The following is a 13,818-nucleotide window of genomic DNA, read 5'->3' as shown; positions in this document are numbered from 1 at the left end:
GAAACAAACAAGCTAAATTTGTCTTCCCTAGATTATAGTTTACTTCCTTGATTTTTTCCATCTTGCCATGCTATTGACCTACATTCCCTTCCTATTGGCCTGAAGCATGCCATGACCTGAATTAACAGCAACTCATTCAAACCACAGAATCACAGAATTACAGAATCACAGAATTGTAGGGGTTGGAAGGGACCTCCAGAGATCATAGAGTCCAACCCCCCTGCCAAAGCAGGTTCCCTACAGCAGGTCGCACAGGTAGGCATCCAGGCAGGTCTTGAACATCTCCAGAGAAGGAGACTCCACCACCTCCCAGGGCAGCCTATTCCAGTGCTCCGTCACCCTCACTGTAAAGAAGTTCTTGCGCATGTTTGTGCGGAACTTCCTATGCTGCAGTTTCCAGCCGTTTCCTCTTGTCCTGTCTCCACTCACCACTGAAAAGAGTCCGGCCTCACCATTCTGCCCCCCACACCTTAGATATTTATAGACCTGGATCAGGTCCCCTCTCAGTCTCCTTTTCTCAAGGCTGAACAGACCCAGTTCACTCAGCCTTTCTTCATAGGGGAGATGCTCCAGGCCCTTCACCATCTTCGTGGCCCTCTGCTGGACTCTTTCCAAGAGATCCCTGTCTTTTTTGTACTGGGGAGCCCAGAACTGGACGCAGTACTCCAGATGAGGTCTTACCAGGGCAGAGTAGAGGGGGAGGATCACCTCCTTTGACCTGCTGGCCACGCTCTTTTTAATGCACCCCAGTAAGCCATTGGCCTTTTTGGCCACAAGGGCACACTGCTGGCTCATGGCCAACCTGTCGTCCACCAGGACACCCAGGTCCCTTTCCGCAGAGCTTCCTTCCAGCAGGTCATCCCCCAACCTGCACTGGTGCATGGCATTATTCCTCCCCAGATGCAAGACTCTACACTTGCTTTTGTTAAACCTCATCCGGTTTTTTTCTGTCCAGCTCTCCAGCCTATCCAGGTCTTGCTGAATGGCAACACAGCCTTCAGGCATGTCAGCCAATCCTCCCAACTTCGTATCATCGGCAAACTTGCTGAGGGTGGCCATTATCCCCTCATCAAGGTCATTGATGAAGATGTTGAACAAGACCGGACCCAGCACCGACCCCTGAGGAACACCGCTAGTTACAGGCCTCCAACCGGACTCTGCACCATCAACAACAACCCTCTGTGCTCTGCCAGTCAGCCAGTTCTCAACCCACCTCACTGTCCACTCATCTATCCCACACTTCCTCAGCTTTGTTATAAGGACGTCATGGGGGACAGTATCAAATGCCTTGCTGAAATCAAGGTAGACTACATCCACTGCTCTCCCCCTATCCACCCAGCCAGAGTCAACATCATAGAAGGCTACCAGGTTGGTCAAGCACGACCTCCCCCTTGTGAACCCGTGCTGACTACTCCTGATAACCTCCTCTTCTTCCAGTTGTCTGGAGATGACATCCAGTACAAGCTGTTCCATCACCTTTCCAGGGACAGAAGTGAGGCTGACTGGCCTATAATTGCCTGGGTCTTCCTTCTTGCCTTTTTTGAAGACCGGGGTGACGTTGGCTATCTTCCAGTCTTCAGGCACCTTCCCCGTCTTCCAAGACTTCTCAAAGATGACAGAAAGCGGTTCAGCAATCACCTCTGCCAGCTCCTTCAGCACCCGTGGATGAATCCCATCGGGTCCCATGGATTTCTGAACATTGATGTTGCCTAGGCGCTCCCGGACCACCTCTTCCCTGACAGAAGGGGGGGTCTTCCATTCCCCAGATCCTCTCACTAATCTCCAGGGTCTCAGATTCCCGAGGGGGAGCTTTTTCACTGAAGACAGAAGCAAAGAAGGCATTCAGTATCTCCGCCTTCTCAGCATCCCCCGTTACCAGAACACCCCCGTCACTTAGCAGGGGAGCCACATTCTCCCTAGTCTTCCTTTTACTGTTAATGTACTTGAAAAAAACTTTTTTATTATCCTTTATCCCCTTTGCCAGATTTAATTCCAGGCGGGCTTTAGCCTTCCTTGTCGCATCCCTGCAGACCCTGACAACATTCCTGTATTCTTCCCAAGTAGTCAGACCCTTTTTCCACATTTCATGGGCCTTCTTCTTTCCTTTGAGTTTGTGCACGAGCTCCTTGCTCATCCACACAGGTCTCTGCCACCCTTTCCCGATTTCTTCCTCACAGGGACGCACCGATCCTGAGCTTGGAAGAAGAGCTGCTTAAATGCCGACCAGCTCTCACAGGCCCCCTTGCCTTCCAACACCCTAGCCCATGAGACAGCTCCAAGTAGGGCCTGAAAGAGATCGAAGTTGGCTCTCCTAAAGTCCAGGATAGCAATCCTACTTTTTGCTTTACTTCTTCCACTCAGGATCTTGAACTCCACCATCTCGTGGTCACTACAACCCAAGCTGCCCCCGACCTTTACTTCCCTGACAAGCCCTTCTCTATTAGTGAGAATAAGGTCCAGCAGTACCCCTCTCCTCGTCGATTCCTCAACCACCTGCATCAGGAAGTTGTCTTCAACACATTGCAGGAACAGTCTGGACCGTGCATGCCTGGCCATATTGCTTTTCCAGCAAATATCTGGATGATTGAAGTCCCCCATAAGCACCAGCGCCTGGGATCGTGATGCTGCTTCCAATTGCTTGTGGAAGGCCTCATCAACCTCCTCCTCCTGATCAGGGGGCCTGTAGCACACACCCACAACGGTGTCAGCCATACCAGCCCGCCCCTTGATTCTTACCCACAAGCTCTCCACTGCTACACCACTCTCCCCCAGGTGGAGTTCAATACATTCAAGCTGCTCTCTTACATAAAGAGCAACTCCACCACCCCGCCTCGCCAGCCGATCTTTCCTAAAAAGCACATAGCCCTCCATGACAACATTCCAGTCATGTGAGCTGTCCCACCACGTCTCTGTGATCGCAATGAGATCATAGCCATGTGACCGCACGCAGATCTCCAACTCTTCCTGTTTATTTCCCATACTGCGCGCATTAGTGTATAGACACTTCAGGGAGGCAGCATTCCCCTGCCACACTCCATCCCTTCGAACTCCACCCTCGTCACCCATCAAGTTCACTTTTGAGCCTTGAAATACCTGAACCTCAGCAGGCCTCATTTTGTCCCCTTCCCCCTTCTTTCCTAGTTTAAAGATCTTTCAATGAGGCCTGCCAGCTCCTGGGCTAGGATCCTTTTACCCCTTGCAGACAGGTGAGCTCCATCTGCAGCCGTCATGCCAGGAGCCGAGTAAATTGCCCCATGATCAAAAAAACCAAAGTTCTTCTGCCTGCACCATCCTCTAAGCCATTTATTGATGAGGAGGGCCTTTTTGATCCTCTCAGAGTCCTTCCCCGCCACTGAAGGGATAGAAGAGAAGATCACTTGCATTCCCGCACCATCCAGTACCCTCCCCAGACCCTTGAAGTCATTTTTGATTGCCCTTAGGCTTCTCTTGGCAGTATCATCACTGCCCACCTGAACTACCAATAAGGGGTAGTAGTCAGACGGGCAAATAAGCCCAGGCAGCTTTCTAGAGATGTCCCTGACCTGTGCCCCAGGAAGGCAGCACACTTCCCTCCGGGTGGGGTCAGGACGACATATCGGGCCCTCAGTTCCTTTTAGAAGGGAGTCTCCTACAACTATCACCCTCCTTTCTTTACCAGAAGAGGCGGTCTTCAAGCATGGAGCCGACCGCCTCTCCTTAGCAAAGCTCAGAGGCTGTTCCACCACCTTGTTCTCAGCCTCCTCACCCTCCAGTTCCAGGGTTTCAAACCTATTACTTAGGGGCACCTGAGGAACCGAGGTAGGTCGGGGAGGGCGCCGCCTGCGTCGCTGAGGTGGGGCATGCTGCCATTCCTCTTCTCCTCCCAAGTCAGCTCTCTCGTTTTTACTACGGGAAGGCAGAGAGTCCACTACAGGCTGGGGGTTGCAATCTCTGCTTGTTTCTTGCAGAGAGTTACACCACCAGTCTATCTCCCTCTCGCAGTCCCTAATGGATCTTAACCGCTCCACCTCCTCCCTAAGCTCTACCACAAGGCTGAGCAGCTCATCCAACTGTTCGCACCTCACACAGGTGGCATCCCTCCCATCGTCCCCCGGCAGCAGCAGACTCAGGCACTCCCTGCAGCCAGAGACTTGGACCACTGCAGATCTGGGCAGTCCCTCTGTCTGGGTCACCACAGACTTGTTGGAGCATGCCCGACGTCTGGTAGAGACCATGTTTGAATTTACAGTCACTGGGTCAGCGAGTGGGAGAGCGGTCACCTGCCTTGAAGCTGGTCTCCTTGTAGGGGAGTGCAGACAGGGGTACCTTACAAAAGCACCACGTTAAGACAGCCTGGGAGAGAGCTGTACTACCTCCTCCACAGTGCCTTAAGTGCTCAGCGACCACTGAAACCACTGAAAAAGTATGAGATTGGGATGGTTCAAAGAATATTACACCCCCTGAGAAAAGGTAAGTACCATGGGCTACCGAAGTATTTTCATACATCAGTTCTGAAACTGGGAACACAAGGGGAGGCAGTGGGAAAGGAGGCAAGGATTAGGATAGACTACATCATTTCTTCACCTTCCTAAGAGTACAAACCCTGTGGACTCCATGAGATGCACACTGAAATGTCCATGTGAAAGAACTGTAAGTCAGGTACCACATTTACCTTGGAGAACAGAAAAGGGGAGCAGTAGGCATGATTTCCAGTTGTCTTTCCTCTCTACTGCAAACTGAGGCAATGAACTATGCTGACAGCCTGTGCTAGTTTCTTCTTTCTGCTATGGAAGAGATCACACAATAGTTCCACAACAAGAACTCTGCTCAGACTACTTGACAGCCATTTGCCATTTGATTCTGAACAAATAGTTGCACAATGTTCTATCAACAGTTAAGAAAGCCTACATATTTACCTCTCTTGGGGCTTCTGTATAGGGCAGGATAGACTTCTGGAGACCATTGGGATCACAAAAATCCTCTGTATCTCCATGGGCAAGGACTCTGCAGGTTCAGGTAGTAACAGAGGCAGAAATCTTTTACTATTACTAAGAACAAATACTCTGATCCTGTGTGTTGGACAATGTATTTGTAGACAAGGATTTTTAGCATTACTATGTATCTTAAAGACTGGAAAAGCAAAAACAATTACTTGGTAGTTATAATTCAGTTATATAGTTACATATTAGTTATATAGTTTTATATATATATATATATATCATTATCAATAGATTATTATCTCTCTGTGCACTATTGATGAGTGATGAGACATTTACCAATCCAGTTTCCTAGGAGACCCATAAATGGACTAGCATCTTCCTGCTTGTAATGAGTTTTACTTCACTTTGCTCAGCAGAAACCCTGAAAGAATGAGTAAAGCAAAGCATCCAGTAAAAATAAATAAATAAATAAAAAATAATAAAAAAAATTATTAGCCCTCAGAAACCAGTGCAAATGCTGATTTCTGCCTGCTTCATATCAAAATAAGTGCTTGCTTCTCATTAAAGACAATGTGTTTTACCCTAAATTTATCACAAAAGGCCACCTAATTGGAAAAAAATTGCATAGTTCCTTGGTTGCCTACCAACATTTAATCTCAGGGTTAACTTCTACAGAATTTAACAGGAGGAATTACTGCTTTGCAATGGGCATTGGAGCACATGGATCCTAAGGCACATGCAGTAAGACATGTTGTTACCTAGAGATAAAGTCCCAGCAATGTCTTAATTCTCCAGCCTGGTCTGCTAGGATCACACACGGGACTCCTGTTTCATTCCTGTAAGGCAAACAAAGGCAATGACAGGGCCGTTATTTGAGATACAGGTGCTTTAGAATAAGATATCAAAGAAAGAGGAATTAACTCACCCCTCCTAACAACAGCTTGGAAAAAAAGGTGAGCTGAGAAATGCAGCCTTCTCTGGTTCAAACTCTGGTGCTGGAGTAAGAGAAGGATGGGCGGGGGAAACTCCTGCAGACTCTTAATGCATAGACGCCCCTGGAAGCACCGCTGAGACGAGGAGAGCAAAACGATGGATCCAGGCTCCCCCCACTGCAGGCACTCACATGCTCACGTACTTGTTCAGGCTGTGACCTAAGAATTCTACTGCAGATCCCTACCTGGAAAGGAAAATTCTGAGGAGAGACATTGCTCAGTGGGCATGGTGAGGATGAGTTGATGATCCTGGAGGTCTTTTCCAGCCTTAACAATTCTCTGATTCTGTGATTGCCCTTGAAAAGTTCAGACAGATGGGAAAATTTAATCTCTGTCATTATTCACAATTTCAGCTTTCAAAAAGATGTAATTCCAAGTTGTAAAAACAGCATTTTCCTCATTTACCCATAAAACACCTGCCTCAGCTCAGATGTTATTGAATAGAAATAATCAGAGGGTGCTTTATTTTAAACAATAGTCACTGAGATTATGAAAAAAAAAAAAAAAAAAAACCAACCAAAAAAACACTTATTTTAACTCATATTTTTATTGTAGTCATACCCTGAGATGCAGAGCTCCATTTTATTTGGTACTTCACACCAATAGTCCCAGACTTGAGTGAAAAAACAACCATGTAAACTTTACCTGAGCTAACTACTGAGCATCATTTGAACAAGTGCATCTATTGCTTTCCTGTGTGTCGTTGTTGACATGATTCTTACTCAGTAAAATATTACGAGGTGCTGAAATCAATGGGAGTTTAGAGCATTTGGAAAGATCAGCTCAGAAATGCATAGGTATTTGCAGATAAAAGCACTCAATTCCTCTCTGCTGACACAAGCTGTTTTTATACTACAATTTCATTTCTGATACCTGTTTGCTTTCTTGACATTGGTAATCTCATGGAGCCACAGGCTTCCCTGGAATTCAACTCATTTAAGCCAGCTGAGCATCTAAGTGGTCCTAAGTCTGTCTCCTTGCTACAGAGACAGGGACAGGGACTTCATTCACTCCTTTTGCAGCATCTTAGATCATGAGGAAACTGTTCCTCAGGCAATTCCTTGTAACAGGCACAGGCCATAGTTTCACAGCTCCAGAAGATTTGGACCATGAAGCAAGTGGAACAAGATGTATATGTTTATTGTATGCAGCAAGGTTTCTGGTAGTTTTAAACTAAAGAAGATTCTTCTGTGATCAGAAAATTGTCTGGGTTTTTTTTTGTTTGTTTGTTTTCTCAAAGTAACTGGCAAAAAAACTGAATCCTTGCCCACTTTGAAACCAACCCAAAATCACCTGAGATATATCTCGTAACTTTCTGTGAGGTGCAGAGGAGCAGAACCCACCCTACCAGCCATGTTGTTCTGAAAAGACCCAGCTATTTTAATTATGTTATCCCCATAATTAGTCATGAGTGTATCACTATGGAGTGTAAGGTGTCTTCAAGCTGCGTGTTTTAGTACAGTTTAATCTGCACTAGTGAAGACTCAGTGATATTGACACACTGGCAAAGCCTTCAAAATGCATGCAAATTCTGCTTGTAGAAAACAATTACTGCCATGGATTTTAGCAATGTTGTGCACAAAGTAGGATACACTAGCAGATTCGAAATAGCAGAGGTTTTCTGTGAAATGAATTGTTAGATTACATTCATGCAACTCTAGATAATATTTATCTGTAAGAGATTTTAGAAGAGAGTAAGTAGAGTAAAAATGTTTTCATGTAAAATCAAATTTGGAGACTATTAACTTCAACTACAGTAAATCACATGTGTTGTTACTGCTGCAGTAGGTTTATTGGAAGAGTATTAACAAGAGTAACATAGGTATTAACAAGTTACCTTGCTCTGTAAATGTTTCCTTGAAAACTGACGTTTCTTCTGTATCCTTGATAATAACAAATTAATTTTTCTGCAATCACTTTTTTTTCCACAAACTGTTCCAAAGTAAGTTCAAATCTATGCACAGTGAAAGAGGAAAATTCAAGTCTTCACTGAAACAGCATCAACAGATTTGAGATCTATGGGCAAAATCATTATCTTCCACTTTTCATTTTAGTATCTTAAAATCTACATTCTATGTGGTCATAGAACACTGTTCAGAACCTTTTGTGGTAGATGAAAATGCACTTAAATGTCACTTTAACACATCTTTCTTCTAAAAGGTGGGGTTTCTTTTTTTCCTATTCATTATACTCCAGTGGAAACTGATGGACAGGATTCTTCCTTGCTGGCTATACAACAGCTCTTATCTATGTAAAAAACTGCCAGATATGAACAGGAAAGAAAGACATACAGATTATTAGTTCAGAAGAAATAAGTTAAGCTGATTTGCACCAGACATTATTCATTTTATATACATGAATAAAAGCTGCACAGGATGCTGGCAGCAAAGTCTCAATTCCCTCGTTCTCCACATTCAATTTTGTACTTCAGTCATGAGAGTAAGAACTTAGTGGGTATTACCAAAAATCAAAAGCCTAATACAGCTCCACTCCACTGGCTGTCCCCATGTCCATATATCCTTGCAATTTGCGATTGTATGGACAGAATCAATCTGTTCTCAAGTAAGAATGAATTACTCTTTATGTGCTGGATTTCAGTAGCCTTTTTAAACTGCTGTAAGTGGATGAGATCACAGGCATATTAATAAGACCAGGAAAAAATACATCACAGCACTGTCAGACAGAATGCATACCTTGAAAGTGCATTTGCAATAGTAGCTGTATACTAAGTGGCCCGCTTCCTCTTACTACCTTTAATTGATTATTGAAAAGGCTGACTACCATAGAATTTCGGATTGTTGTTTTAGTAACCTTTGATATATATACTGATACTCTGTACTAACATAGCACATCTGTAACAGTCTCAGAATTCATTGACAATTTAATAAACTGACACACAAGCTACCTCCCAAGTTTTGAAATGCAGTTACTTCTTAGTCAAAACACGGCTGCTCTTTAATAGCACACTTGGAATGCTACCAAATGACTTGAACAGCAAATGAAATATTTAGAAGGCAAACAGATACAGTGCCAAAATAAACCAGAGTAGGACTCCAGTTCTGCTCAGACACTGGGAAGGCATCACAGAGTCTTTAATGACACCAAGATCTTACAGTGTTCCTCATCCCAAGTAGTGACAAAATGCCCCTTAACTGTTATGCTGAAGATCAATTCCACATTACCCATTATCCATTGGGAGGATTGAATCAATGGCTTCAAACTCAGCACCAAACCTGTAGACTTGCTGAAGCATTCAGCAAAACAAATTCCAACTGAATTAGATGATTCTGTAGTATTTCTGACAGATTAGCCATTGCACACAAAACATGGCAATGTTCAGATTCATGCCAGTTTTGTACCTTACATTCAGAAGGATGACAAAATTATAGAGGAAAAAGGTCCAGAAAGTTAGAGCCAAAAGAACATAGGCCAACTGTTGTATTAAGTTCACAGGAAGATGCTAGCTTATCACTCACTGAAATAATTTTTCAGGACAACCAAGTTTGTGTAAAATCACTGCTTTTTTCATTAGGAAAAAAAAATTATCTCATTTGGTATTTTGAGCCTTGAAGTCAATTGTTCAATCATTGCTTCACTGGAACTATGACCCAGGGTCTAAACCAGTTACAGTAGCACCACTACACTTGGTGACCTACAGTCGGACCAGAACCATTCAGGCCCCATGCTGCAGAGCAAATATCCCGAAAGTGCTGTGCCGTTACTGTCCATACCCAGTGGCACTTCCTGCAGTATTCATATCTTAGCCATTTTGGCATTTAAATATTAAGTATCACACGAGTTTACATTAAAGACTCATTAGCTATAAATACTTTTCTCTTCTAACACTAGCGATTTGTATCATCTAAATAATTGTAACAAAAAATGTATCCAAGTGACAGAGATCCCTTTTTTATTTTTCTTTCTTCGTGAAATGAAAATTGCCAAAATCACTCAGCTGAAGTAAAAAAAATGAAAAAATAAAATAAAGCAATAAAAACAAATCAAAAAAGAAAACAAAGAAAAAAATGTCAAAACAATTTCAAAAATTCCCTCTCCTTGGAAGGAAGCCATTCAAGTACATTTGGGAAAGCATTCATTTCCCCGTTTTCAAATTCTTGGGAAAAAAAAAACCAAAACCACAGTTTGCAACTGAAAAAAAAACAAACTTAATTACATTAATTGAAGCTTCAGATATTCTGGTAGTGGGAAATAAACTCTTCTCCGAGTATTTCAGAAACATTTTAAATGATTGATTTGCCTGGTATGCCACTGCAAGAGTTCAGCAAATCAGGTTCATAACAACACTTGGCTAATTCAGAAAGGAAAAAAAGGAATACTACCTCCCTTGTAAGCTGGAATTAGCTTTTAGGGGGGTTGAAGATGAATGCAGCACACTCAAAACAGAAAGGGAGGATCAAACTCATCAGAAGAAGACAAAGATACATCTAAACACCTACCACTGCCCTAGTGATTTGACCTGGAGGCCCTGTTAGCAGCCTCGGCTCCCACAGTCAGTTCACAACATCTGGGGAACTAAACACCATGACAGCGTAGATGATCCTTCATTCAGAATTTAATGCAGTATTTCATATGGAAATTTATATTTAGAATGGCCAAACAGCAAGGAGATAGTATTCCATAAAATAAAAACTTTGTTTTTTTCCAATTTGAAAGAACAGTTATTGTCTATGTTGTGTTCTCAACATTCATGGAAAAATATTTTGAGAGTCCTTCCATGGATTATCTGGACAATTCAGTTTTTGGATGGCATTTTTTTTTTCTGTATTGCTCACCACTGAAGTAATTTAATTAAAATTTAATCTTATACCAAGCAATGGGCCTGATTAGGCTGGGTATTCTTTGTCAAGCAGAGGAAATTAATGCATGTAATGGAGGTACTGTAAAAAGAGAATGTGACCATTAATGTGAATGTGTGCAACAGAGTATAACTGTGGACTTGCCACTTCTTTCCCAGTAAACCTTTCTATACATATGGAGTTGAATAATATGAACCATCTCTTATGAAATGACAGAGGAAATTCCTGGATACACCCATTATAGCAGGTGCATTTAGATTATCAAGTCCTGTAAGCATCAGCCCTCCTATCATTCCTAGAATTCAAAAATCTTTAAATATTTGTGACTACAAGCTGTATTAACAATATAATCTTAATTATAGATGGAACACTAAACCTCGCACACTACATGTGTATCAGCCATCTTATGCAAAACGAATATAGATGAACCTCCTCTCATCCTCTGCTGTTAACCTGGTAGCATGGAAATGATCTATGTCTCTCCTCGGGCCTGTCCTCCACAGAATGATCATGCAGCTCTCTCCATCATATTTATTGACAACAGCAAGCTCTTCTGCTTGAAATTCAAATGCTCTAGAGTTCCTACCTAGTGAGAGGAGGTCACCAAATATACTATCTGCAATTGCATTTTCATTTTCTAGCTGTAAAAGCATTCTATTTAAGAGTCATATTTGTCTTCTCATTGGAAAAAAATGTGAGGTATTTTAGGAAGATGTTAGAGAAGATGAGTGGACTGAAGTATTGTGCTAACTAAAGCTTTTTTAATTTTTGAATGCTTAATCTGTACACCCCATTAAGTGAGCATTTTATATAAAGACCAACCATGGGATACAATGCAACTACTAACTGCAAGTATCTGTTAGAAGCCTGCAGTACAGAATGTTTCAGATCTTTTCTCAGTAATTTTAAAGGCAGCATGTAATCATGGCCTTCCTATAGTCTTCTCAAGTGATGAGACACCACTCTAATTACTTCTGTGAGTTCTGATTTACCTCAAGAGCACAGAAGTTCGCCCTATATATTTGCAGACTTTTGTTGAGAGTACATAGCAACTGTTTCAAGGGATAGTACTGAATCACCTCTGGTCTTTGTCAGTCAGGCTATCTGATTCAGAATGCTAGGCCTGACGGCAACTATGCTATACACTTGAGAGAAAGCATAACAATACATTTGTGATAAATACTTGGTTTCAGAGGTATGGGCCATTTTGCTCTGTGAAGTTTTAGGCTTTGTATTTCTTAAAATATAACCTTGAGTTTCTGCATGGTAAGGGCATACATATTCACACCCGAGATTCTTCTGCTTTTATAAAGCAATTATTTTGTAGCCATTAATCAAACAGTACATGAACACTAAACGACTTCCAAGAGTAACAGGTAAATTTAGTTCATATTGGAATTATCAATATAATATAGGGAAAGTAAGATCAAATGGAATTACTGAATGGATTCCCTCCTTCTCTGTTGAAAGTCTGCTGAAGAAGTCTTCACTTCCCTTATAACCTGAGTGTAAGTGCAGCTGAAGGAGAAAGAGGACTTGATTCATTGACGTGTCTATTAACTAAGTTACAGCTGCATAGTCACACTTCCCAATGTAGGTTGCTTCAGAGCAAATGTATAAGACAAGAAGACTGCTTGGTGTAACAAAGCTGTTTAATATCTTCATTGATGACTTAGATGAAGGGATTGAGTGTACCCTGAGTAAGTTTGCAGATGACACCAAGTTGGGAGGTTGTGTCGATCTGCCTGAGGGCAGGGAGGCCCTGCAGAGGGATCTAGGTAAGCTGGATCGCTGGGCTGAGATGAATGGGATGAGGTTTAACAAGGCCAAGTGTCGGGTTCTGCACTTTGGCCACAACAACCCCAGGCAGTGTTACAGGCTTGGGGATGAGTGGTTGGATGATTGCGAAGAGGAAAGGGACCTTGGGGTGTTGGTTGATGCTCAGCTGAACATGAGCCAACAGTGTGCCCAAGTGGCCAAGAGGGCCAACGGCATCCTGGCCTGCATTAGAAATAGTGTGGCCAGCAGGAGCAGGGAGGTGATCATCCCCCTGTACTCAGCACTGGTGAGGCCGCACCTCGAGTACTGTGTTCAGTTTTGGGCCCCTCACTACAAGAAAGACATTGAGGCCCTGGAGCGTGTCCAGAGAAGGGCAACGAAACTGGTGAGGGGTCTGGAGCACAAGTCTTATGAGGAGAGGCTGAAGGAGCTGGGATTGTTCAGTCTAGAGAAGAGGAGGCTCAGGGGAGACCTCATAGCACTCTACAACTTCCTGAAGGGAGGTTGTGGTGCAAAAGGGTCTGGCCTCTTCTCCCAGGCAAATAGTAGGACCCGAGGAAATGGCAAGAAGTTATACCAGAGGAGGTTTAGGTTGGATATTAGGAGAAACTTTTTCTCTCAAAGGGTGGTCAGGCACTGGAATGGCCTGCCCAGGGAGGTGGTGGAGTCGCCATCCCTGGCAGTGTTCAAGAGGCGCCTGGATGAGGAGCTACGAGAGATGGTTTAGTAGCTTGTGGCACTGATAGGAATGGGAGGGTGGTTGGACTAGATGATCTTGCAGGTCGTTTCCAACCTTGTGATTCTGTGTGATTCTGTGTGAAAAGGATTCAATCTGTAATTTTTCAGTATTTGATAAAGCATATAAAACAAGATAACAGAATTTGCAATTAGGAGAAAAAAACATACACAATTATTTTCTTTTTAGATTAGCTAAGAAATTATCAGAGAGACTCAATTCAGAGTCCTCAATGCTGATTATTTTTTTGCAATAATTATGAGGAAAAAAAAAAAAATGTCCTGGAACCTGATTCTGAATGTATGCAATTTTGTTTTAAAATGTCCACTACAAAACGGACCATATTACAGTAAATATCTCAGTACAAGATGTACCAAGGGATACAATGACTACATAGACTGCTGGAATGATGAGGTAAAGCACAAGGTAATATTTTGTTAGTGTCATGGCAAAAATAACATGGCAAGAACATTTTCCACACAGAGGAGGCACCACAAATAGAAACAGGCCAGGACTTCAGAAAAACTGTGGCAATACAAGAAAATGAAATGTGAAAATACAAGAATTAGCATTCC

At 43.0% G+C, this 13,818-nt stretch overlaps 1 protein-coding gene and 1 long non-coding RNA gene across 13 annotated transcripts in view; both read right to left on the bottom strand.

The window, feature by feature from the left end:
• The window catches only part of LOC125688137 (potassium voltage-gated channel subfamily A member 1), a 100,869-nt gene that overhangs the window by 73,904 nt on the left and 13,147 nt on the right, over positions 1-13,818 (bottom strand). The gene's annotated exons all lie outside the window — the stretch shown is intronic.
• On the bottom strand, positions 4,661-6,093 carry LOC125688139 (uncharacterized). 2 transcript variants are annotated; one of them, XR_007374615.1, is made up of 4 exons: positions 5,845-6,093; positions 5,678-5,755; positions 5,256-5,340; positions 4,661-4,983 (listed from the first exon to the last, which is right to left on the bottom strand). It is a non-coding gene; the product is annotated as an uncharacterized LOC125688139 (long non-coding RNA). The 2 variants fall into 2 exon arrangements; XR_007374614.1 differs by having other exon boundaries at positions 5,678-6,093.

The sequence above is a fragment of the Lagopus muta genome, chromosome 1 (genome assembly GCF_023343835.1).
Source record: "Lagopus muta isolate bLagMut1 chromosome 1, bLagMut1 primary, whole genome shotgun sequence".
In the NCBI taxonomy this organism is placed as follows: domain Eukaryota; kingdom Metazoa; phylum Chordata; class Aves; order Galliformes; family Phasianidae; genus Lagopus; species Lagopus muta.
This window is presented reverse-complemented; position numbering and strand designations above follow the sequence as displayed.